The sequence below is a fragment of the Zootoca vivipara genome, chromosome 17, assembly GCF_963506605.1.
Source record: "Zootoca vivipara chromosome 17, rZooViv1.1, whole genome shotgun sequence".
Taxonomy (NCBI): Eukaryota; Metazoa; Chordata; class Lepidosauria; order Squamata; family Lacertidae; genus Zootoca; species Zootoca vivipara.
This window is the reverse complement of record NC_083292.1, coordinates 12,277,045-12,301,302: the sequence shown is the minus strand read 5'-3', so window position 1 is coordinate 12,301,302 and position 24,258 is coordinate 12,277,045. Positions and strand designations below refer to the sequence as shown.

The following is a 24,258-nucleotide window of genomic DNA, read 5'->3' as shown; positions in this document are numbered from 1 at the left end:
ATGGACTCCTGCTACTGCAGAACTGGAACTATGTGTGATTACGTTATTCACATGCTTTGCAGGAGAGGCCTTTTAAAAAATGTTTAGTGCCCTCAAATATTAAAAAGTCTTGAGACAAATAATTATATACTGAATAACTCAAGCTCTCTTGCAAAATCTTATGGACATGTAAATTCTTCATGTACAGGGTTTATGGTTGTACTTTGTGCCAAGCACATTAGTTATTGTAATACATTCTTTCTGAGTGAGGTTAGGGAAGTTTTCCCCACACATCAATGTATGGAGTTTATGCTGCAAACTGCTCCCCCACGCCACGCCACCCTATGAATGGACTGAACTCAGTCTACGTTACTTATGCTTTCTTGCAATTTCAAATCAGCGCAAAAAACTAGTCATGACTTAAGCCTCACTGATTTTTCAATGAGATCTGAGGCTGCAACCCTATGCTCATTTACCTGGTCTGACTCTAACACTATTCCCATTAAATTACAAGAGACATAATTTAATATTGTGTTCTTATGTTGTAGCCTGCACTGTGATCTTAGGGTGAAGGGAGGATGAATAATAATAATAATTCTGAAACAAAAATGCATTTAACAATGATAGAGATTTCTCTCCCCCCCCCAAAAAAATAATGCTCAATAATTATACCAGCAAAATGCACAGGTAAAAAGACAGATACTGTATGCAGAAAACCCCCTAAAACTAATAAATAGGCAAATATTTGCTTTTCACCTAACCAGACTAAAGAATGAAACAGAAAACCTGACAGTGCAGGCTATATTTATTTATAGGCAATTCATGGACACGGGTGGCGCTGTGGTCTAAACCAGTGTTTCCCAACCTTGTGCCTCCAGATGTTTTTGGCCTACAACTCCCATGATCCCTAGCTAGCAGGACCAGTGGTCAGGAATGATGGGAATTGTAGTCCGAAAACAGCTGGAGGCACAAGGTTGGGAAACACTGGTCTAAACCATTGAGCCTCTTGGGCTTGCTGATCAGAAGGTCGGTGGTTCGAATCCCCACGACAGGATGAACTCCCTTTCCTCTGTCCCAGCTCCTGCCAATCTAGCAGTTTGAAAGCACGTCAGTGCAAGTAGATAAATAGGTACCCCTGTGTCAGGAAGGTAAAATGGTGTTTCCGTGCGCTCTGTTTTCCATCACGATGTTCTGTTGCACCAGAAGCGGTTTAGTCCTGCTGGCCGCATGACCCAGAAAGCTGTCTGTGGACAAACGCCGGTTCCCTCAGCCTGAAAGTGAGATGAGCGTCGCAACCCCATAGTCGCCTTTGACTGGACTTAACTGTCCAGGGATCCTTTACCTTTACTTATTTTTACCTATATTTATTTATTGTCTGCATTTACAGTCATACCTTGGTTTTCGAACAGCTTAGTTCTCGAACGTTTTGGCTCCCAAAGTCGCAAACCCAGAAGTGACTGTTCCAGTTTTACAAAATATTTTTGGAAGCCGAATGTCTGGCGGGGCTTCCGATTGGTTGCAGGAGCTTCCTGCAGCCAATCAGAAGCCGCGCTTTGGTTTCTGAACGTTTTGGAAGTCGAACGGATTCCGTTCGACTTCTGAGGTACAGCTGTATATCCTAAGCTTCCTTCATGAATTTTATATCAGTGTATATATACCACCCTGTTTTATTCTCACAACAACCCTGTGAGGAAGGTTAGGCTCTGTGTGTGTGTGTGTGTGTGTGTGTGTGTGTGTGTGTGACTGTCCTAAGGCAACTCTCGTTGCATTTCATGGTTGAGTGCGGAACCCAAGCCTGCCATGCCCTAGTCCAAAGTCTTTCCCCAATTTGGTACCCTGTGGACAGAGTACCAAACTCTTTATCAGTCCCAGACAGCATGGCCAATGATCAGGGATGAAGGGATTTATAATTCAACAGCCTCTAGAGGGCACCACATTGAGGAAGGCTGATGTAGCGCATGCTGGCACTCACAATCATCAGTCTGAATATTCCCCCGCAAAACATCTGGAGGGCCACACGTCCCCCCACTCCTGCCCTATCGGTTTCTTCTATAGACCTCTCTGTCTTATAGGGTTTGGGGGGATGATTAGAGATAAAGCAAACTTTGGCTCTGTTTGCTTATTGGTCTACATTTATGATTTGGCAACACGACTCCTTTATAAAAGTAAATTGGATATTTTGGGCATTAGCTATAAACTATGCATTTAATTGCCTTTGTAGAAGCCACCACTACACACACACACACACACACACACACACACACACACTTATATAATCTTTATGGAACTTGGCTGGTTTATGGGGGCTGAACCTTTTAGGTATTTTGCTAGTTCTGCTACATTTGCAATTCCCTGGAGGGTCTTGGTATGGAATGTGTCTGTGTGATCTTATTACACCTACTCAAACACCCCAAAGTTTGCAGCTAGTGCTCCTAGATGTGTTTGGGGCTCTTGGATTTGTTATGCTTTTTGGCACGATAAAAGAAAAATGAAACATTCTCTGTAATTCATTAAGCCGCAGTGGTACCAAAAACATTTCAGCGACATGCAAACAAACCTCAAGCTCACTAATTGCAACCTCCTTTGTATACAAAGAAGCAACAATCATCCCACCCTGTTTGTGAGAACACCGTTTCCTGAAACTGCTACAAGAGGCAATGGACTGAGCAACAGGATATAATAATAATAATAATAATAATAATAATAATAATAATAATAATATGTATACCCCGCCCATGTGGCTGGGTTTCCCCAGCCACTCCGAGCAGCTTCCAGCATGTATAGAAACATAATAAAACATCAAGCATTAAAAACCTCCCAATACAGGGCTGCCTTCCAATGTCATCTAAAACTTTGTAGTTGTTTTATCTCCTTGATATCTGATGGGAGCACTTCCACAGGGAGGACGCCACTTTCGAGAAGATCCTTCTAAATGCCCTATTAAATTTATTTAAAAAGTAATGATCATCAGAAAGCATGATTTCCTCCGAAAAAATTGTGATTGGCCTAGATCAGGCATGTCAAACATGCGGCCCTCCAGATGTATTGGACTACAATTCCCATCTTCCCCAACCACTGGTCCTGCTAGCTAGGGATCATGGGAGTTGTAGGCCAAAACATCTGGAGGGCTGCATGTTTGACATGCCTGGCCTAGATCAAGACTTAAAGGCATGAGCAGGCAAACAAAGGCCCGGGGACTGGATCCGGCCCAATCACCTTCTAAATCCGGCCAGTGGATGGTCCGGGAATCAGCATGTTTTTACATGAGTGTTTTTTATTTAATGTGTGTTTTTATTTAAAATGCATCTCTGGGTTATTTGTGGGGCCTGCCTGGTGTTTTTACATGAGCAGAATGTGTGATTCTATTTAAAATGCATCTCTGGGTTATTTGTGGGGTGTAGGAATTCGTTCATTTTTCCCCCCCTTTTCTAAATATAGTCCACTCCCCCACAAGGTCTGAGGGACAGTGGACTGGCCTCCTTCTGAAAAACTTTACTGACCCCTGCTTTAAGGCGTAGAGGGGCAATGCGGCAGCATGCAGCTGCACAGAGCTCCAGGAAAAGGTGCAAATGCGGAAGCCACAAAATGTGCCTTGTTCGCGCCGTGATTAGTCAGTCCATTAAGAAAAATCTAGCAATCACTTGTTTTGTTGTTACTCTGGGAGGGAAAAAAGGAATGGCCGTGCAGACCAGGGCTGGATTTAGATTTGATGAGCCCCTAAGCTACTGAAGGCAAGGGGCCCTTTATATATCCAGCTGTCCTTTGTCAACAACAAATGGTCAATGTTTTTTGTGTTGAATATATGCTATAAGGTAATTTATGGACCTAATAGGTATCTAAAGCCATTTGCACCTGTTGCCATGCAACCAGTCTATGCAGAATGTAGGCACCCTATATATAGAAATGAGCAAACCAGTGATATTTTAGGGAGCAGACGGGTCCCATTACTTACATCTCAGAAGCCAACACAACACAAAACACTGTTGCTGAATGTAGGTTTTATTTTATTTGTTTTTTATCTTATATTTTGGAAATGTACATCCAGGTTTTTGGGGGGGCCAAGAGGGGGGCCAAGAGAGTGAGGCCCTAAGCTATAGCTTGCCTACCTTATACGTAAATCCGGCACTGGTGCAGACCCAACACGGAGGACACAGCAGGATTGGAGACAATGACATGGTCAAAGCAGAATTTCGGTCATTAGTAGAGACCAGCAGGGCAGAGTGGGGGGTGGAGGGGTGTTGTTTAGCTGGTTTCCCAACGTTCCTGCTGGTAACCAAGAGAGAGAGGGTGAGGCAGTGGAGAGGCTAGAATGGGCAATGGTGCAGTGGCAAAGCCAATGTGACACTCTCGCCCAGCCTGCCCTTCTCTGTTATTTGCAGCAACGTCTGTGTTGGGAAGCCAGGCAAGAAATGCCACAGGGGTCCCCAAACTAAGGCCCGGGGGCCAGATGCGGCCCAATCGCCTTCTAAATCCAGCCCACGGACGGTCCGTGAATCAGCATGTTTTTACATGAGTAGAATGTGTTCTTTAATTTAAAATGCATCTCTGGGTTATTTGTGGGGCCTGCCTGGTGTTTTTACATGAGTAGAATGTGTCCTTTTATTTAAAATGCATCTCTGGCTTATTTTTGGGCATAGGAATTCATTCATATATTTTTTTCAAAATATACTCCGGCCCCCCACAAAGTCTGAGGGACAGTGGACCGGCCCCCTGCTGAAAAAGTTTGCTGACCCCTGTGCCACCCCATCTTGGCACGTTGGCCATTCATTCCTGGTGGCTATCTGACCTAAATTATGAAGACTCTGAAGGAGTCTTTCATTTGAAGAGCTGTCTCCGCCGGCTTAAAGATGAAGAACTCTACAAAGGGAGAGCAGCGGTCTTTATCAACACTTCCTCCCTCCCTCTTTCTTCACTTTCTTTCAAAAGCACTTTTTATGTGTTGTATTTAAATTTAATAAATAAAGTTGTTCATCAACAGTGAGCAGCCCCGGGCAACAGACTAAGCAAGCCTGTAGCTCACCCGATCACTGTCTTTTCCCACTATGGTGAGATTTCTTTTTCAACATCTCACTTCTCTTTTTAAGCTTCTCTGTTTGCACCTGCATATACCAATTTGCATATGCAAATCTGCACCCGCTTTTCTCCTCTTTTTTGGGCGATGCATTGAGTGGCCACCCTAGTGCAAAGGCAGGCTGGCAAACAAGGGGAGGTGAGTCAAGGGAGATGAGCCGCAGTACCACTTCTGGCCACCCTAGGGGAGGCACTGCAGCACAGATTAGACTGCTAGCTCCCTCTGCCAGAAATCCTGCCCCAGTGCCAGACCAACACCCCTCTATGCAGAAACACAAAATTTCAACCTAGGTTGTGTTAAAGGTTCCACACCCACCACATAGATACGCCAGAGCTACAAACAACTGGTGAACCAAACTGAAATGTTACTTAAAAGAAAGTGACAGTTAAGAAATATGCTGCAATAACTCGCCATGCAGCTGGCTGACAGATGAAGATGTAAACATTTGATCTCCTGGATCTGGAGCAGGAGGAAGCATGATTAAACTCTTAATGATAGATTCAAAGTTTCCACCGCGGTTTTGCTACTTGCAATTAAGGGCGCTACCTAAATAACCTTCCCAACAGCAGTTTTATGGAGCCTCAGCAGAAACATCTCCATTATGCAAGTGGAAAATGCTTTGCTCTTATTTATCTGGGATCAGGCAGGGACATAAGGGATCAGGAAGTCCATCAAGGTCTCTCACTTGCCATGGTGCAATGTATGCCACACCTCATTCTGCTACATGTATACAGCCAGGCCCTGACTTCTCACTCAAACCCTTATGGCAGAGATGGACACCTGTGGCCCTCTAGATCAGGGTTTCCCAAACTTGGGTCTCCAGCTGTTTTCGGACTACAATTCCCACCATCCCTGACCACTGGTCCTGCTAGCTCAGGATGATGGGCGCTGCAGTCCAAAAACCAGCTGGAGACCCTGCTCCAAATGTTCCTGGACTACAGCTCCCATCATCCCTTGCCTGGTTTCCCAACACAGACGTTGCTGCAATGTTGGCTGAGGCTGATGGGAGTTGGGAGTCCAACAACATCTGGAGGATCACAGGTGCCCACATCCCTGCCTTGTTGCATCTGGCACTTCCCTGGTTCACAGATGGGAGAAGAGCCTACAAATTATGTGATTTAAGTGCTGCCTTTTAACTGAACTCGCTCATGGGTGCCAAGGCAACATGCCTAGCTGTTCATCCCTACAGGGAGAATCCTAATTAACCTATCAACTAATTTTAATAATTACTAATTACAGTAAATTTAATGGGGTTATGTAAGACAAATACTTTTTTTTTTGAAAGGCAAACCAATTAATTTTCACCCCCACCCACTCTGCTAATAAATCTTGGATATTCAGAAGATCAACTGAACATGGGTTTGTACAAGTCTACCCATTCCAATCTGTAAACTCATTAAACCTCTACATTGGGGGGGGGGAATCAGCTACAGGGAAATAAGCAACAAGTAACACACCAGAAGATAAGTCTCCAAGCTGGAAAGGGAGTCATTTTTATGAGGAGACCCAACATTTAGGAATGCAAGAGAGTTTTGTTTCCGATCGTTTTGTTTGGGGAGGATGGAGGTCTTGCAAGGAAGTGTGATCGCAAATGGAAAAACTTGCTATAAAAAGCTTTTCTTCCATGAATGGAAGAGGAAACAACCGAGTCCTTTAATTGTTAAATTGAGAAAAGAGGCTTCTCCAATGTCAACTTTATAAAGAAACGAAAACAGAGAACACATACAAAAGAAAAGCACAAATCGGCCCGAAGTAGGCCACTTTTTCCACAATGCCCCCCTGACATTTTGAAGTTTTAGAGTCCAAATCCATGAACTCACTGCCAAACGCAAGAGCGAAGGAGGTGTCATATGCCAAGGAGGAAGACAATTAGAAGGATGAATGAAAGCCTTCTGAGATAACAAACCCAGCCATTTCCTTTTAATCTTGGATGAACAGCCAACCTGGATGTTCCATAGACATGCCAATTCCTGGATTCCCTCTCTCCCTCTCTCTTTCAAAAAAAGGATTATTTTTCTCACTTAAAACAAAATGATTTGTTATCCTGGGAAGCTTGTTATACGGTCATGAGAAAATAAAATGTGTCTAAGGGATTCACTTGGATTTGCAGAGAATGCTTTCATCCTATCCAACACTTCTTAAATGAAAACAAAAAGGAGAAGATTGCTAAGAGCCAACAGATCTATGTGGCGAGAAGCCGGAAGAAAGTCCCAGGTTCAATCACAGACTTCTACAGTTAAAAAAAAAGGAGGACCCAGTAGCAGGAAATGGGAAAGGCTTCTGCCAGAAACCCTGGAAAGCAGCAGCCATCCAGGGTCAACACTGCTGGGCTAGATAGCCCATCTGACCTGGGATATGTTAGGTTCCTGTGCCATCAAGGGTTGAGTGCCAGCATAGAACAAAGATGGATTTGAATACAAAAGTAGGACATATTAGGCCCTGAACTTAGCTCCACTGGAGGCAGCAGAGCAGGACCAAATCCAACTAGTCCTGATTGACTGCTTTGTGGCACAGGCCTTGCATATGTTCCTTTCTTAGGAACAAACTTGGAAGCTTATCTTCAATCCTCAGAGAGGTTAGCCGCGGGATAAGCATGGCAGGGTGTGCATAAGAAGCCAAGCCCTATCACCCCACTGCAATTAAAGAACAATTAATTCTGCCTCCACCCGCTATTGGAACAGCACCCAAAACTAGTTGGGAGAAACAAGATTTCAAATGCTCGTGTACGTCCACAATGTCAGCATTTGCATTTTGCCCAAGTTTTCCATTCTTCCTCGCTTCATTCAATTCCGCAGGCAGGATGGATGCTTGGGTGTTGATTGATGATTTATTGATCCATTACATGTTCTACCTTGCTGGCTGGAGATGCTTCTCCACCCTGACATCTAACCTCTGTTTTCTAGCAGTATATATAATAACTATATTTAAAGACTCATCTAAGTGAAGAGTTGGGAGTCTAGTCCAACCACTTGCCATGCAGGAATCACAGCTTAAGAATCCCTGGCAGGTGGCCTTCCAACCTCTGTTTAAAAACCTCCATGAAGGTAAGTCCACCATCTTCCCAGGTAAACCACCCCACAGCTCTCACTGTCAGTATTGTCTTCCTAATGTTAAGGCGGAATCTCCTTTCTTGCAATAAGAATCCATTGTTATAGTTTCTATCCTCTGAAGCAAGGGTAGGCACAAACTAAGGCCTGGGGGCCGAATCCGGCCCAATCACCTCCTAAATCCGGCCCGTGGACGGTCCAGGAATCAGTATGTTTTTACATGAGTAGAATGTGTCCTTTTATTTAAAATGCATCTCTGGGTTATTTGTGGGGCATAGGAATTCATTCATTTTCCCCCCCAAAATACAGTCCAGCCCCCCACAAGGTGCTGAAAACGTTTGCTGACCCCTGCTCTGAAGCAACAAGAATACCCAAGTTTTTTTCCATCTTCCATGTGACAGCCCTTCAGATATTTGGAGATGGTAAACATATCACCAGTTTACAACCCTGTTTTGTTATTGGTCCATTGCTTTCGATTTCCATTAATTGTACAACTTGATGGGTATCATATATGTTTTAAAAAAAACAAAAGGGATTCTGAAATACATCCATCTGATGTTGTTCGGACGCAATTCAAGATGTTGGAAGGTTTGTCCTATGCAGAGACCGGATCCCTCATCATCACATCTCTTGACTCATAAAAATAAATTGCTTCAAGTATCTGAAAGGATGATCTTGGGAAATATGCATGTAATAAGCCTTTGGCTTAAGCTCTTCAGGCGGAACGGCTTGCATTTCCAAACCTGCACTTGCCAAGGGAGCGCCCATGTGGGGGCGGGGCATTTGTCAGTGAGAACGGGCGGGTGGGCACATATGCTCCAGCCTCAAACACACTTTCCCCTCAACTGGGCTTACTTCTGATCGCCAAGCCGCCATAGGAAGAACAGGCTAAATTGGGCAGGGGCAGGAGAGCAAATCTGCAGGGGAGACTTGGTGGCTAGGGGTGGGGGAAGAAGACTAAATATCCTCTTCCTCTCTACCAATTATCTCTTTCAAATGCCTTGGCTTGAGCCGGCCCAACTATTAGACAGAGTCAAGAGGCCGCCTTGGGCAACTAGTTTTTGGCATCCTGAAAGGGCAAATTTATTACCACTATGTTTTTACTTCTGAGGGTAGGGGTGGGTGGCCTCAGGTGCCAAAACCTGGGGACTTACTATGCACTTTTGCGGGGAGTTGTGACATTTGTTCTTCTGCCTCAGACAGCAAAATCTCTTGGTCCAGCCTTCCCAGGCCCTTACATAAGGAAACCTGTGTTTGCCTCGTAACATGTGCTTTATTCATTTGTTTAAGCCAGCCTGCCACCAAGGCACTCAAAGTGACATACAGTGGTACCTCTACTTATGTGCCAAGGGCGTACCCACCATTCGGCAAGTTAGGGCAGCTGCCCTACTCTAGAAGCAGGGCTGGTGGGCAGAGGCGGAGCACAGCCCGGCGGAGCGCGAGTTCACCATTCCCGCCGCACCGCGCCGCACCCTCCCTCCAGCTCCCCGGCGCGCCCTCAGGCAAGGCCAAGCGCGGCGGGGAACCAGGGAGCGCGGCGCGGTGGGCGGGAACGCCGAACTCGCGCTCCGCTGGGCTGGGCTCCGCCTCCGCCCACCAGCCCTGCTGCTAGGGAGGGGCACAGCCCGGCGGAGCGCGAGTTCGCCGTTCCCGCCCGCCACGCTGCGCCCTCCCTCCAGCTCCCCGTCGCGCCCTCTGGCAAGGCCAAGCGCGGTGGGGAACCAGAGAGCGCGGCGCGGCGGGCGGGAACACTGAACTCGCGCTCCGCTGGGCTGGGCTCCGCCTCCGCCCACCAGCCCTGCTTCTAGGGAGGGGCACAGCCCGGCGGAGCACGAGTTCGCTGTTCCCGCCCACTTTGTGGCCCCTCCCCTTCCGTGCCTTGGCCCCTCCCCTTGCCCCCCCCTAGTTTTGATCCTGGGTACGCCCATGTTATGTGCCCCTCTTGTTACATATCCTTTGGCATACGCATGCGGCAAACCCGGAAGTATATTTCCGGGTTTCGTCGTGCGCATGCGCAGAACAAGCACCTTCGGTTGCGGAAACCTCGGGATCCGACCGGAGCTCTGGAACAGATCCTGTCCACAACCAGAGGTACCACTGTATATGTAGCTGAAATACTCAGTTACTTCAAAGTAGTTGCAAAAGTTGTTCCAATCACCGAACAAGGTCTTTTTAAGCCTTCCCGCCTCTATACTCAACCAACTTATGCTGGCATTGTAAATTCTATGGTTGGATTTCTGATTTCTGAACATCTGATAAAGCAAGCAGAGACACCTGAAAAAGAGCAATGAGCCTGGCTTCTCAAAAGTTGTCCCAAAAAAGTTCCCAAAGTGAAAAGGGTGAGGGGAGAAGCACACTCCTGAGCTTCTCCAAGGATAATTAATGGCATGACAAGGATGAACCGCTCAGCTGGCAACACCTTCGCCCAGGTGTAAAAACTGGCAGTCACTTGGGCCCAAAGTGTAACGAAACACCTATAATATTAAGAAGTAGGCGATTATCCCAAGACAATCCATCACAACACACAGCATCAGGATGATTCATTAGGACAAGGAGACACTTGTATTAATGAATGCACACATTCAAAGAGCGATTAGGAAAGGCCTCGTGTTTCCATCCAGCAGCTACTTCAAACTCTGAAAGCAACAAGTTTGGATGAATAGCTTTTGACTTTCTAAGACCAGGGGTCCATCTTCATCATGGGACCCCCTTTTAAGCATTTTAGTGCATATGTCCCCTCTCTCACTGTCTCCTCCTCCTCGTCCTCCTCACCAAAAGTTATTTAAGAAAGAAATAACTAAGGTTACATAATGTAAGAAGATCAATGGCCCATCTAGTCCAGCATCCTGTTTTCAGAGGCCAACCAGATGCCAATGAAAAATTCACAAGCAGGACCTGGGTACAAGAGCACTCTCCCTGTCTGCAGTTTCCAGCAACTGGTATTCGGAAAAAAAATGTTGCCTCCATCATGGCTAGTAGCCATTGAAAGCCTTTTCCTCCATGAATTCATCTAATCCTCTTTTAAAGCCACCTAGGCTGGTGGGAATTACTGTCTCCTGTGGGAGCGAGTTCCACTGGTGTCAGTCACCTTAAGTCAGCCTGCAACCCCAGTGTAGCTTGTGACTCACTGGCTGAGAATCAATGGAAGACCAAGGATGGGGGACCTGTAGTTCTCCAGATGTTGCGGGACTGAAACTCCCCACATCCCCAACCATGATGACCAGAACAGATGAAGTCCAACTGCATGTGGAGCCAACGACTGGTGGGAAATGGAGGCCGACAACATCTGGAAGGCTTATGGGTCCCCCAACTGTGATATAGAAAAACATGGAGCAAGCTCAAGCTTTGTCAGCCAGTGGCTAAATGAAGTGAAATATTGTTGGGCTAAGGAAAATAATGAAAAGCCTAATCTGGCTGTGCATTTTTGGATGAGCATTTCAACTCATGTGCCTTTCAATTTCTGGGAAGATTACATAAAAAAGGAGTTTCTCCACCCTCTCTCATGCAAACCATAAAATAGATTTATGGCCCAGGTTGGGGGAAAGAATTTTTAGGAAAATAATGCATCAAACTCATTTATTTTTACAACCAGGATTTTCTTTCTAATCAACACAGAGCCAAAGTTTGGCCTTCCACTTAATACTCTGGTTACTCTTTCTACTATCATCCTTGCAGAACAGACTGCTTCCCTGGGGAAACTGCTCCAGCTGTGTGGGTTTGGAAAGTCTTGCCTAATTTTTAAAGGCAGTATCCTTCACTTGAAGTACCGAACAAGATGCAACAGGGAGGGTGCTCAATCTTCCCAGAAAACGTTTGGCCTGGGACAGAAAACCTGTGAGTCGCGGTTGTTGGTATTCATTGGGACTGGTTGGGTGAAAAGCCAACAACAGGGGAAGCCATAATAACAAATGACAGGCAGAGTCAATTCTAGTTCTGTCACCATCTTCCTCCCTGCTGAGTTATTTAACACTGAGGCTGAGCAGCAGTAAGTTGACAGCCAAGTGCCACCTTCTGAACTAGTTCTAAGAAAGAAGGCAGTCAGGTCGGGACTGCCTGACTTTGGTGGGGCCGGATGTCTGGAAAAGAGCCAGCAGAGGCTGGGTACTTCACCCTTCTGGAGGAGACAGGGAATGACTGACAGCTCTAAACACCACCCATTCAAACACCATCATGTGATTCATCCAGAGATCTTTATGCCCAGTCCTGGGTCCACCAGTAGTTATGAACTCAAGCTACCTTAAACCTGGTCTGTCTAGAATAGAGATGTGGCCCTCCTGGGCCTTGGGATTCACCTCAGGCGATGCTTCCTATCCCCACAAAACTCCCCTTAGTGAACCTGTTCCATGCTCTCCTTAAGTCAGGCTTCTTCAACCTCGGCCCTCCAGATGTTTTGAGACTACAATTCCCATCATCCCTGACCACTGGTCCTGCTAGCTAGGGATCATGGGACTTGTAGGTCAAAACATCTGGAGAGCCGAGGTTGTGGAAGCCTGCCTCAAGTGCTTTTGCCAGGCTTGAGTGTGTCTTTGAATTGTGATAACTGTTAGGATCTCCTACTCTCAAGTAGGACCCTGGCAGAACACATGCTCGACTGGGATGTTCCCTCCCTCCAGACGATCGTTCAGGAGCTTCAAAAGCTTTCTTTAGCCCAAACATCACAGTGACTGCTGCCAACTGACATCAGCACACTCAGGGATCTGCAGAGTTTGCACAACTGCGTAACAGACCTCAGCATTTGGCTAATCTACGTTTATTTGCATATAAACACACACAGAGCACTGCAACATGGCTCCCTCTCTCTCTAGCATCAAGCAGCAGAGAGAATGAACAATAGTCCCATTGCAGGAAACACAGTACAGTAACACAAACATCCTGTTTCCGTCACTTCCCACTGTGGAATGAAAACATATACCATCATGTGATAGACAACAATCCCATGACATCAGACACGGGGAATGAATCTCCAACAACCTCCCCTGATTCATGAACCGTGTTGCAGTCATCACTGTAACTGCAACAAACATACAGATGTCATACACACAGTATACCTCTGTATCACCCGTTCCACACTTGGAACTACCTGCAACTGGATTAGCCTTGGGCCTTACCATCTTGCACTTCTGACTAGTCTTGGCATCATAACCCTTCTGACTCTTGCTTGCCTGGATGAGAACGGAGAGATGGGGGACAATGGTGTAGAAACATCTGGCAGGTTTTTTTTGTATCTGCAATACAGCAGCTAAGAATTGCACATGTTGCCCCATCCACCTTTGCCTCTAGTCCCACTATCTGTACTCTCCCACTTTGCTGTGTGCTTCTCTCTAACACCTATGGGGTAGCTATGGGTGCGCCAACCCTTCTACCCCTGAGGAACATTCCCCAACCACCTCCGCAACATCAATACTAACAGAGCCAGCGTTAAGAACCATCAAAATGCAGCCACTGTGTACGGCCAAACCAAAGCCCTCAGACCCCACTTTTGTCCATGTTTAAACAAAGTTCCTGGGAGAGAAATTTGTCCTCAAGTCTCAGGAAGATCGAGAGCTAAAAAGTGTTTTCGTAGGTTCATTTTATTCTCATTTTAGGGGGAATCACTTTAACTGCTCCAGAGGGGCTCATAATTTTGTAACGGCTCAGGAGTTTAAACAATGGATGTTGAGCCTGTGTTAATTCGAAACCCTTGGCTCATCCTGCCAACCTCTTTTTTTTTCTTGATACGTCAACGTTTTAATATTAAAGAAGCAGTAAATCCATCCACCTGGGTGTGTTGGATCAAAGTAATATTCCCTCCTTTTCAGATCCTACACACACACACACACACACACAAACACACACAAGACTTGGGTTAGATTGGACATTTATGCAAATTTCCACTCGATGGTGCCTTTTATATATATACGGTATATAAGCAAAAAAGAGAGAAAGGGGGAAAGTTTGAGTGTTGACTTTTTCACCACTCAGAACTTACCCCTCCTCCAATAGGGGCAGAGCACATTCATCTATCTTGGAAAAGGGAATCCTGAGAATTAGTTGTTTTTTCTTGACAAAAGCCAACTCGTTACAGCTGACTGGTTCACAGTTTTTAGGTTGCCAATTAAACAGATCTATGTCTGTTTTTTATGGATAAGCTTATGGAAAATCTTCACCCTGTGGGACAAAAAAAAAAAATTCTATAAAAAGACGCGAGAATACACAATACAATAGTGTCTGCAATTCATGGTTTATACAGAAAGAACAGGAAAATGTCTGGCTAGGAACCTTAACAACATGTGAGGGACAATGATTTAAGGTTATGAAGAAAATATTACAGAGACTGAATAATGCTGTTACGTTTAAATAAATAAAAAAACTGTGTTCAGACAAATGCCCGCAAATGCTGAGTGTGTGTGTGTGAGGAGTACAATAACTTTATAGACTTTGTAGGGAAGGGGCCATAGCTCGGTGGGAGGGCATGCAGAAGGTCCCAGGTTCAATACCTGGCATCTTCAGGTAAGGCTGGAAGCAACCCCTGTTGAAAATCCTAGTTAGAGTAGGTAGGCAATACTGAGCAAGATGAAGCCGCAATCTGACTCGGTATATATATACACACCATACTTTTCCATCTATAAGACGCCCCCATGTATATTCTGGGGGACTCAAATTTAAGAAAATGGAGGAAGATGGCACAGAGTTGTTGAGCTTTTATTGGGGGGGATTACCCAGGGTTGTTGAGCTTTTTTTCAGGGGGGATTGCCGAAAATCGCTCACCCGCACGAGTCGCAAAATCCGCCTCCCATCTGTCCCATCGCCGGCAGAAGCTGCCAATCGCCCACCCAACTGCCGGAGCGTCAGCCAGTCAACACCACCCATTGATGCAGCAACCAATAACATGCACAACAGCTGCTGATAGCCGCGGCAGCAAACAATCAAGACGACCCCCACTTTATAGCATGATTTTTAAAGGAAAAAACGTAAGTCTTATACACGGAAAAGTATGGTATGTTCCTAGATAATAAACAGAGCCAGTCTTTCTGTATGTTCAGCAACCCATTCAACTACTGTATTAGCAAGAACAAGCTATGCTGTTTTCATTGCTTAAACCTAAACATTAAAAGATAAAAAGAGAGAGAGAGAGAGATTGTCCAAAGATGAAAAGCAATTGATAAGGTTTGTGAGCTATGGCCAGCCTACAAAATTTTGAACACCAAATCACAAAGGCAGGCTGCAGTATTTACAGCACTATCCTAGACAAGTCTAGGGACCCAGGTGGCGCTGTGGTTAAACCACTGAGCCTAGGGCTTGCTGATCAGAAGGTCGGCGGTTCGAATCCCTGTGACGGGGTGAGCTCCCGTTGCTCGGTCCCAGCTCCTGCCCACCTAGCAGTTCGAAAGCACGTCAAAATGCAAGTAGATAAATAGGAACCGCTACAGCGGGAAGGTAAACGGCGTTTCCATGTGCTGCTCTGGTTTGCCAGAAGCGGCTTTGTCATGCTGGCCACATGACCTGGAAGCTATACGCCGGCTCCCTCGGCCAATAATGCGAGATGAGCGCCGCAACCCCAGAGTCGGTCACGACTGGACCTAATGGTCAGGGGTCCCTTTACCCTTTACCTTTACCTAGACAAGTCTACTTAGAATTAGATCCCACAATCTGGTACCTTTAAGATGTTTTGGCCTATAGTTCTCAGCAGCAGCTCTCGGGGGTTCCAGACCAAGGTCTCTGGTCAGCGGGAAGCAAGGTTCTACCTGCATCTGTCAGAGGCAGCACGCCTCTGAATGTCAGTTCCCGGGAATCGCAGGTGGGCAGAGTGCTGTTGCACTCATGTCCAGCTTGCAGGCTTCCCGCAGGCTTCTGGGAACAGGATTTTAGACTACACGGCTATTGGTCTGATCCAGCAGGCTCTTCTTAGGTTCAAAAACGTAATCTGAAGTTTGTTCTCTAAATCACCAATAAATTAATTGCTTACTACAGCAGCGATACTCTAGTTCAGTGGTTCCCAACAGGTGGTCCGCGGACCCCCAGGGGTCTGCAAGCTATGCCAGAGGGATCCGCAAGATGCTATTAGAATAAAAAATAGATTAAATATATTTCGTATGATAACAGATTTTTTTGTTTTGGCCGCTTCCTGCATGAGCAGAGTCTAGCGCAAAACTAGAATTAGATAGAGGCAGAAGTTCTGCCGTATGCCGTTAGGTGGCGCTTTACAAACACTACTGTTTTGCAAAGAGGCAGCGCACGCATTCTACTAACGCTCACCTCCCCAAGATGCTTTGCGCACGTCTGCTTCATTTGTACCCTGTCTTCTCCATTCCCCTCCCTCCTCCCTGGCGCGCGCTGCCTCTTTGCAAAACAGTAGTGTTTGTAAACAAAGCATTGTTTTTCGCGGAAGCTACAGTTCGCGTAGTTAAAAATGGACCGTTGGTTAAAAAGTGGTTCGTTAAAACGACAAAGGCCTACAGGTGAAGAGGAAGATAATGCATTTGATGTTCAAGCAAGTAAGTCAGTGACTCTCGAACCGATCTTGTAAGTGTCCACTAAACCTAAATCGTCGGCGTCCCTTGAACCTAACCCTTCCAAGATCAGTGTTAAGCTTACTGGAAAAATTAGATTAGGAATTAGGAATTAGATTTAGGATTAGGAATTAATGGGGGTCCTTGTCACAATAGCGGCTCGATGAGGGGTCCTCAAGAAAATTTTGTTGGGAACCCCTGCTCTAGTTCTCATCTCCTCCTAAACTACAATACTCTTTAAGTATTTGACCATTTCACCATGAAAACACATACTGAGAACCAAGCCTTTTGAGTCCCACCAATTTCAAAGCCCATATTTAATCCTCCCATTGAGATCAATGGAATTTAGAAGGGCTTTTCTTGCCTGGATGGTAATATTGCTCTTTAACTCCACCCTTTTCAGCAAGATCTTGAATCACAGGGTTCGTGGTTAGCATTCAAGTGTCATAAAAGAGAGAGAGAGAGAGACCATCAAATTCAAACTGCACAAAATTATAAGGTGTGGGTCACCTGTTTGGGCATTTATAGGTCACTGAGATTAAATACCTGGGAGGTGGTTTGATATGCTCTCATGGTACAAAGATCCCAAGCACCAGCTGCTAGCAGAGCATGTTGCCCTCTGGAGCCCTAATGATGCCAGTTCAAGACGTCTCCAAAAATTGCATTTGTAATAGTCAAAAGCAGCTGCTTTTAATCAGGAATAAAATTGATTTGCATATCCATCAGCATTTCATAGACTTTTGACCCTATTGATCAAAGATATTTAAACTAAAACCCAAGTACACTGACTAGGGAGTAAACTGCATTGAGCAAAACATTTAAAAACATGCACAGGATATTTGCACAGTGGAAGTGCAGGGGTACATCTTACAGAGGATAAGGCCTCGTTGAACCCAGTGGGACTTACCTCCAACTAAAATGGACATACGATTGGGCTCTGCTACCCCCCCCAAAAAAAAAAATCATCGCTGTACCTGCTTACACTACTACCCTCCAAAACACTGGTTTTTTCTCCCCTTGGCACAAAATGCTTGCATCAGTGTAACCTGTTAACTACATCCGAATGATCCTTATCTCGGCTTAATAAGCAGAAATATGAATGAGCCTTTTGCCTGCCCAAGTAAACTCTTTGTTCCTCCCTTTGCAGTGCAAGCGAACAAACCAGTCAAGGTACAATTGCCCAAACTCTCCTACTGTGAAGACTACTGAGAACTAAGTGACATTAGCAGCCGGGTCCCATGCACGCTTGCTTAGAAATGCAGAGTTCAGAGGATCTTCCCGGTACATGTGCTGCCAGCAGCATTGTCAATGGCAATAGCAGAAATCCCTGAAAAGGGCGTTTTAACCTGGAAGCTGGCATAGCAAAAGAGGAGGTTTCCCCCCCCCCTTCTTCCCCTGACCCTCTGCACAGGGGTTTGGAGTGCTCTTAAGATGATAATTCCGAACTGGTACGAGAATGCTGCCTGAAACGAAAATCTTCATTGCACCCAGTGGAGGCTGGTCCATTAAGGTGAATGCCCCACCTGCCTACCTTCTTAATTGAAAAACGGTCTTTGGGGTGGCCCTGCCTGTCAGCTTTCACCTCCTAAGTCTCAGTGTTGCCCTTCTAGAACTCAGGAGGGAAGAGGGTGGTGTTGAAAGTAGAATTAGTTGGCTCTGCCTGCCGTTGCCTCTGGCTCCACCTACTGTCTGGGTTCCCTGCCTGTCCAAATGGGCCCCAGCCACTACTGATCACATGTGTGCACGCCTATTCTGATGTCCTTTTGATGTACTGCTCCTGATTTAAGTTACCTTGCTGGTCCCCAGCATGTCCAAACATCCCTTAAAAATTGTTCCTGCTTATTTGCAAAGGACCCAAAGGCACCAGAGGCTGCTTTGTGCAAAATTACACATTTGGATGCGCTTATTATCTTGGCTCGCTGCCTAAAATGAGGTGCACCGAGCAATATTATAAGCTCAGGTAAGCGAGGCAAAAAAATCAGCAAACTGATTGACCTACAAAGGAAATGCTCCAGGTCATGGGCAATTTGCTTTTTTTTTTAAAGCCTACTACAAGAATTGATGAACAGATAAAACTACAGGAATATTATTGCATCCCTACTTGTAAGCTTGAAAACAACCACTCGCCTGGAGCAAGTAAGAAATCATCTTTACATGACCAGGCAGGGAAGTGCATGTAGCAAATCAGAGAGTACACAGAACCTGCATTCATCTGAACCCCTTCTCTGTGTGTCCCATTCTGATGCAGTTGCATAGGGTTGCGACACAAGGACAGGCCTTTTTAGTGGTGGCCCCTCACTTGTGCCCAAGCAAGACTTATTTGCTCATGCACTTATTTGTTGGTTATTAATACCGAGCTTAAGGTTACAATTTAAGAGGCTGCTATAGATGGAATTTGAGATAATTTTTACTATTTCAATTCTCTGTTTCATTGGATATATATTTATATATTTTAATAAAAATTTAAAGATTTTTTTATTGATCCTTGATCATATTGATGAAGGGTGGTACGGCACCTTCTCTTTCTACACGTGCTGAAAACATTTCCGTCCTGCCAGGCCTACGCAAGAAATTAAAAATAAATATTCCCAGAATGGTTAATTGATGCCTGTTTTCGACTTTCTTATGTGGTTTTTATTGTATGGTCTTACGTATTTTTGCTGTGAGCTGCTTTGAAATAGTTTATGAAATAGCAAGCTATCAACATTTTTATAAATAAACAATATTTCGAATCAACCAATCTCTTAGTGGCCTAAAACAAGGCCACCAACTTAATTACTTAAACAGAGGATTAGACAAATTCATGGGGGACAAGGCTAACAATGGCTATGCTCTGCCTCCACGGTTGGAGGCAGTAATGGTTGTGAATAAGTATTGCTGGAAACGACAGGAGGGGAGAGGGCTCTTGTGCCTGGGTCCTGCTTGAGAATTTCCCAGAAGCATCTACTTGGCCACTGTGAGAACAGGATGATGGACTATATGGGCCCCTGGCTCAACAGGCTCTTGTGTTCTTATAGACTAGAAGATATTTTTTAAAATGTGTTCATTATTTTAAACCCAAATACTTACAGAAACTGTAGTTGGCAGGTACAGTACTAGTCCTTGAAGAGGCAACCTCCCTTCTCTCACACACTTGAAAAAACATGCATTGTCTAAAAGAAGGAAAGTTATCTATTAGCTATTGAACCATTCACTATAATCTCTATCACTCCTGATTGCCAGATTCACTTTCTGCAACTGCTCCTGTTTCTTAACTGGCATCAAGGGACAGGCAGAAATTCACTGTATGCCAATGAAGAAGATGACACCTGTTGGATTTTTGCCCAGCGTTCAGTTGGTAAGGCAAGGGGGAAATGCTGGGAGGAGGGACAGGTTCAGCAACAAATCCTGCCTCATACCCTATATTCACAAGGAAAGACCACACCTTTTGGATTCCTGCCTTGCTCACTCCTGTTAGAAACACAGCTTTAACTTCAAAAGGCATATCTTTAATTCGCTATTTAAGAAAATTTATACCCCACCCACCATATAAGCTTACTTTACACACACACACACACACTAGACAGCAATAAAACAAAACAATAGAAAAATATTAAAAATGGTCAATGCAACAAATGATCTAACATTTTAAAAGCCTGGGAAAATGAAAAGGCTTTTGTCCGACACTGTGAAAGCATGAGAGTCACAAGCATCAATGTGCAGAAGGTTACCACCAGTTCACTATTGGGTTTAAGCTTCTTTATCATTGTATTAATGTTATTGTACTTAGATGGAGAAATCCGTCTCATTTTATGCTGGAAAGCCCTTACCCAGAATATCTAGAAGGGAAGTAATGCCTGTTGAGTTTTTAACCTGTTGTTAAAGCCACTGTGGTGTCCCATCTGTTGAACACCCCTCCCTTTTCAGGTATGCCTGGCGCCACCATTGTTAGTTTTCCAATGCCAGGCTAAGACATATTTATCTGCGCAGGCATTTTAAGTTTTGTAAGCTGATCATTGTTCAACCCGCTCTGTTGTTTTTAGCTGTCCTGTTTGTTTGATGGTGTGTTGTGTTATGTGTTTTTGCTTATGTTATGAGTTGCTTAGCTGCTTTTATTACCTTTTCTATTCCATTCCATTCCCTGGTATTCACATCCTGTATCACTGGGCGGGTGGGGAGGGGGCAGCATGCAGCCCAAAGAGCGCCGTGCCATATTAAGTAAAGGGACGACCACACCTGTTGGATTCCTGATCCACAGCTGCAAGAGGCTCAATAGCTCTTGCCCCTGCAGGCAAGGTAACACCTGTTGAATTCCCTGCATCAAGACCCTTTCCACCCTATAATACTGCAACCTTTCTATAGGAAGTTGCACCTGTTGAATTTCTCCCTGCATTCCAGCTGTTAAAGGCCACACCAAAGAACCAACGAAAGAAGAGTGGCAGATGAAAATGATGGACTTTGCGGAACTGGCAAAGTTGACAGGAAAAATCCGAAACCAGCACGATCAAGTATTCCAAAAAGACTGGAGTAAATTTATACAATATTTGAAAGATCATTGTAAGCAATTAACAACACTAGTAGGGTTACCTGAAGACTTGTAATGAGGATTTTTTTAACCTTTCTATATTTATTTAAATTTTGAGGTATTTAGTAATGAGTTATATTAGAATTCCAGGGACCCAGGTGGCGCTGTGGTTAAACCACTGAGCCTAGGGCTTGCTGATCAGAAGGTCGGCGGTTCGAATCCCTGTGACGGGGTGAGCTCCCGTTGCTTGGTCCCAGCTCCTGCCAACCTAGCAGTTCGAAAGCACGTCAGAATGCAAGTAGATAAATAGGAACCACTACAGCGGGAAGGTAAACGGCGTTTCCATGTGCTGCTCTGGTTTGCCAGAAGCGGCTTTGTCATGCTGGCCACATGACCTGGAAGCTATACGCCGGCTCCCTTGGCCAATAATGCGAGATGAGCGCGCAACCCCAGAGTCGGTCACGACTGGACCTAATGGTCAGGGGTCCCTTTACCTTTACCTTTATATTAGAATTAGGGGCCCAGGTGGCGCTGTGGGTTAAACCACAGAGTCTAGGGCTTGCTGATCAGAAGGTCGGCGGTTCGAATCCCTGCAATGGGGTGAGCTCCCGTTGCTCGGTCCCAGCTCCTGCCAACCTAGCAGTTCGAAAGCACATCAAAGTGCAAGTAGATAAATAGGGACTGCTCCGGCGGGAAGGTAAACAGCGTTTCCGTGCGCTGCTCTGGTTTGCCAGAAGCAGCTTTGCCATGCTGACCACATGACCCGGAATCTGTCTGCGGACAAACGCTGGCTCCCTCGGCCTATAGAGCGAGATGAGCACCGCAACCCCAGAGTCGGACACGACTGGACCTGATGGTCAGGGGCCCCTTTACCTTTACCTATATTAGAATTGGAAAATATATAAAATGCTATGATATAAAGGTTAGTTTTGAAAGCCAAGAGGTGGAAGGGAAGTCAACAGGCTCTAAACAGCCAAAGAAGTAAAGTGGATAAAAACGATGTGATTCTATGTTTAAATGGAAAATTAATAAAAAATAAATAAAATAAAGGCCACGCCAGGGGGGGGGGGCTAAACAGAGGACCACCATGCAACACAAAGCATGCCTCACCAAGTAAGGTTAAAGGCTTGACCTGTTGGGTTCCTGCCTGCCTCACAGCTGCTAACTTAGGCCTCCCCCCCGGGGGGGTGCGCGGAGAATTCAAAGTGTCGCATTATTGGAGGTGTCAAAACCCACCCCCATCACCACAGGCAAGTTTAGACCTGTTGAATTTCAACCTGCTCTGCAGCTGTTAAAACCATAACTAGGGAGCGTGGGGGGGGAATCCAAAGAAGGCCTTACTGGATAGGAGAGTGGCCTCCTCTACAACAGGCCACCCCCCCATATTAACTGAAGCACAGAGCCCCCATTCGTCCCTCCCCACAAATATTCCCCCTCACCCGCTAACTGTACATTACATTCCTCACCCATGAGGAAGACGATCGATCGGCGATCTGCAGGCGATGTCTGCCCGGCTGCATAGCACGCAGAGCGCAGGGCTAAGCATGGAGCACAGAGAGAGAGAGCGCCGACAACACCGTCACGTGACAGGGACTCCGAGGCGGCTCGACCGCCTCTGCGGCAAGGCTTTCCCTGCTCCGCGGCGCATGCGCGGGCTTGATTCTTCGGCTGGGCTGCAGCCCGGCGCGGTGGAACGTTGAGGAATGTTGCAAATCTGGGCGCCCGGGGAGTTTGGGATGGAGGGAGGGCAGGTGTTAATGGGGGCGCTAGCAAAGGGGTGCGTGTGGGAGGGGGGTATTTAGCGGTTGGTGGAGGTGGCCGGTTGAAAAAGGAAAAGGGGGGCACACTGCGCTTTTAATAGTTGTGTTAGATCGATCAATCAATCAATCAATCACCAGGTGTAGATTGGAGGACAAGCTGCCCCTGCCCCTGTAGAATCTCCCTCTTCTCCGCACTGTTTTGCACAACTGGTAAAGGTCCAGTAGCCTTTGCATTCTTTTGCATTTGGTCACGCTAAAAGGTAGAGGTCCTACTTTGCACGCAAAAAAAAGGGGCTCAATGTTCATTCTTTTAAGTCTCAAACCCAGGGCGTCGCTGCCAGTTTGCAGTACATATCTCAGCTAGATAGAGACCACTGGTCTGACTCTAGAAGAGAGCTTCCTATGTGAATCAGCCCTTTCAGCAAAAACCACGATGTCTGGAATCATGGGGTTGTAGCCAGCGGAGTTGTGAGTGGATTCATTGACACATTAAGTCACATCCATTGACTTCAGTGGGTCTAATGACTAATGTCGAAGACACCTTTTTTAAGGAGAAGGACCATAGTTAAATCTAAGATGAGCCCTGTTGGATCAGGTCAAAGGCCATAGAAAAGGGTACACGATTGATTGATTGATTGATTGATTGGTTTTTTGATTGATTGATTGATTGATTATGTTTCCATTCCACCTTTCCTCCAAGAAAGGTGCAAGACAAAAATGTCTACAGAGCCCTTGGCTACCCTAAGATAGCTACTGAAGGCCTGCTGCCTGCCCCCCCCCCCCGGCTGTGGGTTCACCAGGCAGTGATCCTTGGTGGTTGGGAGCCCATTTAATTTCCCACAATGCCCCTTAGAAAGCTCGGAGAGGGGGGGAAAGTCTCCTAACCACTTTTAACAAACCACTTCCCAGGATTCTTTGGGGGAAGCCGTGACTGTTTAAAGTGGCACAATACTGCTTTAAATGTATAGTGTAGATGAGTCCTGAAGTTATCTAAACCCCTTCAAGCCATCTTAAGTTAGCGACCATCACAACATCCTGTAGTCACAAATTTCACACTGAACTATGGGCTGTGTGAAGGACTGACCTTTTGCATTTCCTGAATCTTCTATGTTCAGCTTCTTTGGATGGCCCTGAGTTCTCTTGAACAACTTTCTCCACACCGTACATTATTTTGCATACCTCTATCATCTATCTATCCCATTCTTTCTTTTCTAAACCTAAAAAGTCCCAAAATGTTGTTACCTTTCTTCATAGGAGAGTTGCTCCAGCTCTTTGATTCTTGATTCTTTCTGATATGAGGTGAGCAGATCTGTTCCCAGTAATCTAATTACCATTATTATTATTATTATTATTATCATCATCATCATCAGTGCTATTTCCCCCTTTAAAAATGTTTAGGGCAGGCATC

General features: G+C 45.6%; 1 protein-coding gene across 5 annotated transcripts in view; it reads right to left on the bottom strand.

Annotated features, from left to right (window-relative positions):
- The window catches only part of GNB1L (G protein subunit beta 1 like), an 81,647-nt gene extending 59,004 nt beyond the window's left edge, over nt 1–22,643 (bottom strand). For 2 of the 5 annotated variants that reach the window (XM_035098214.2, XM_060269277.1), the window contains exons 1-2: nt 22,557–22,637; nt 19,656–19,738 (exon numbers count right to left, since the gene is read on the bottom strand). The gene's annotated coding sequence lies outside the window, so the exon portion shown is untranslated. Of the gene's footprint in view, nt 1–4,085; nt 4,246–19,655; nt 19,739–22,556 lie in introns of all 5 variants that reach the window. The other 3 variants (XM_035098216.2, XM_035098213.2, XM_060269276.1) reach the window with 3 other exon arrangements.
- Nucleotides 22,644–24,258: the final 1,615 nt, after the last annotated feature.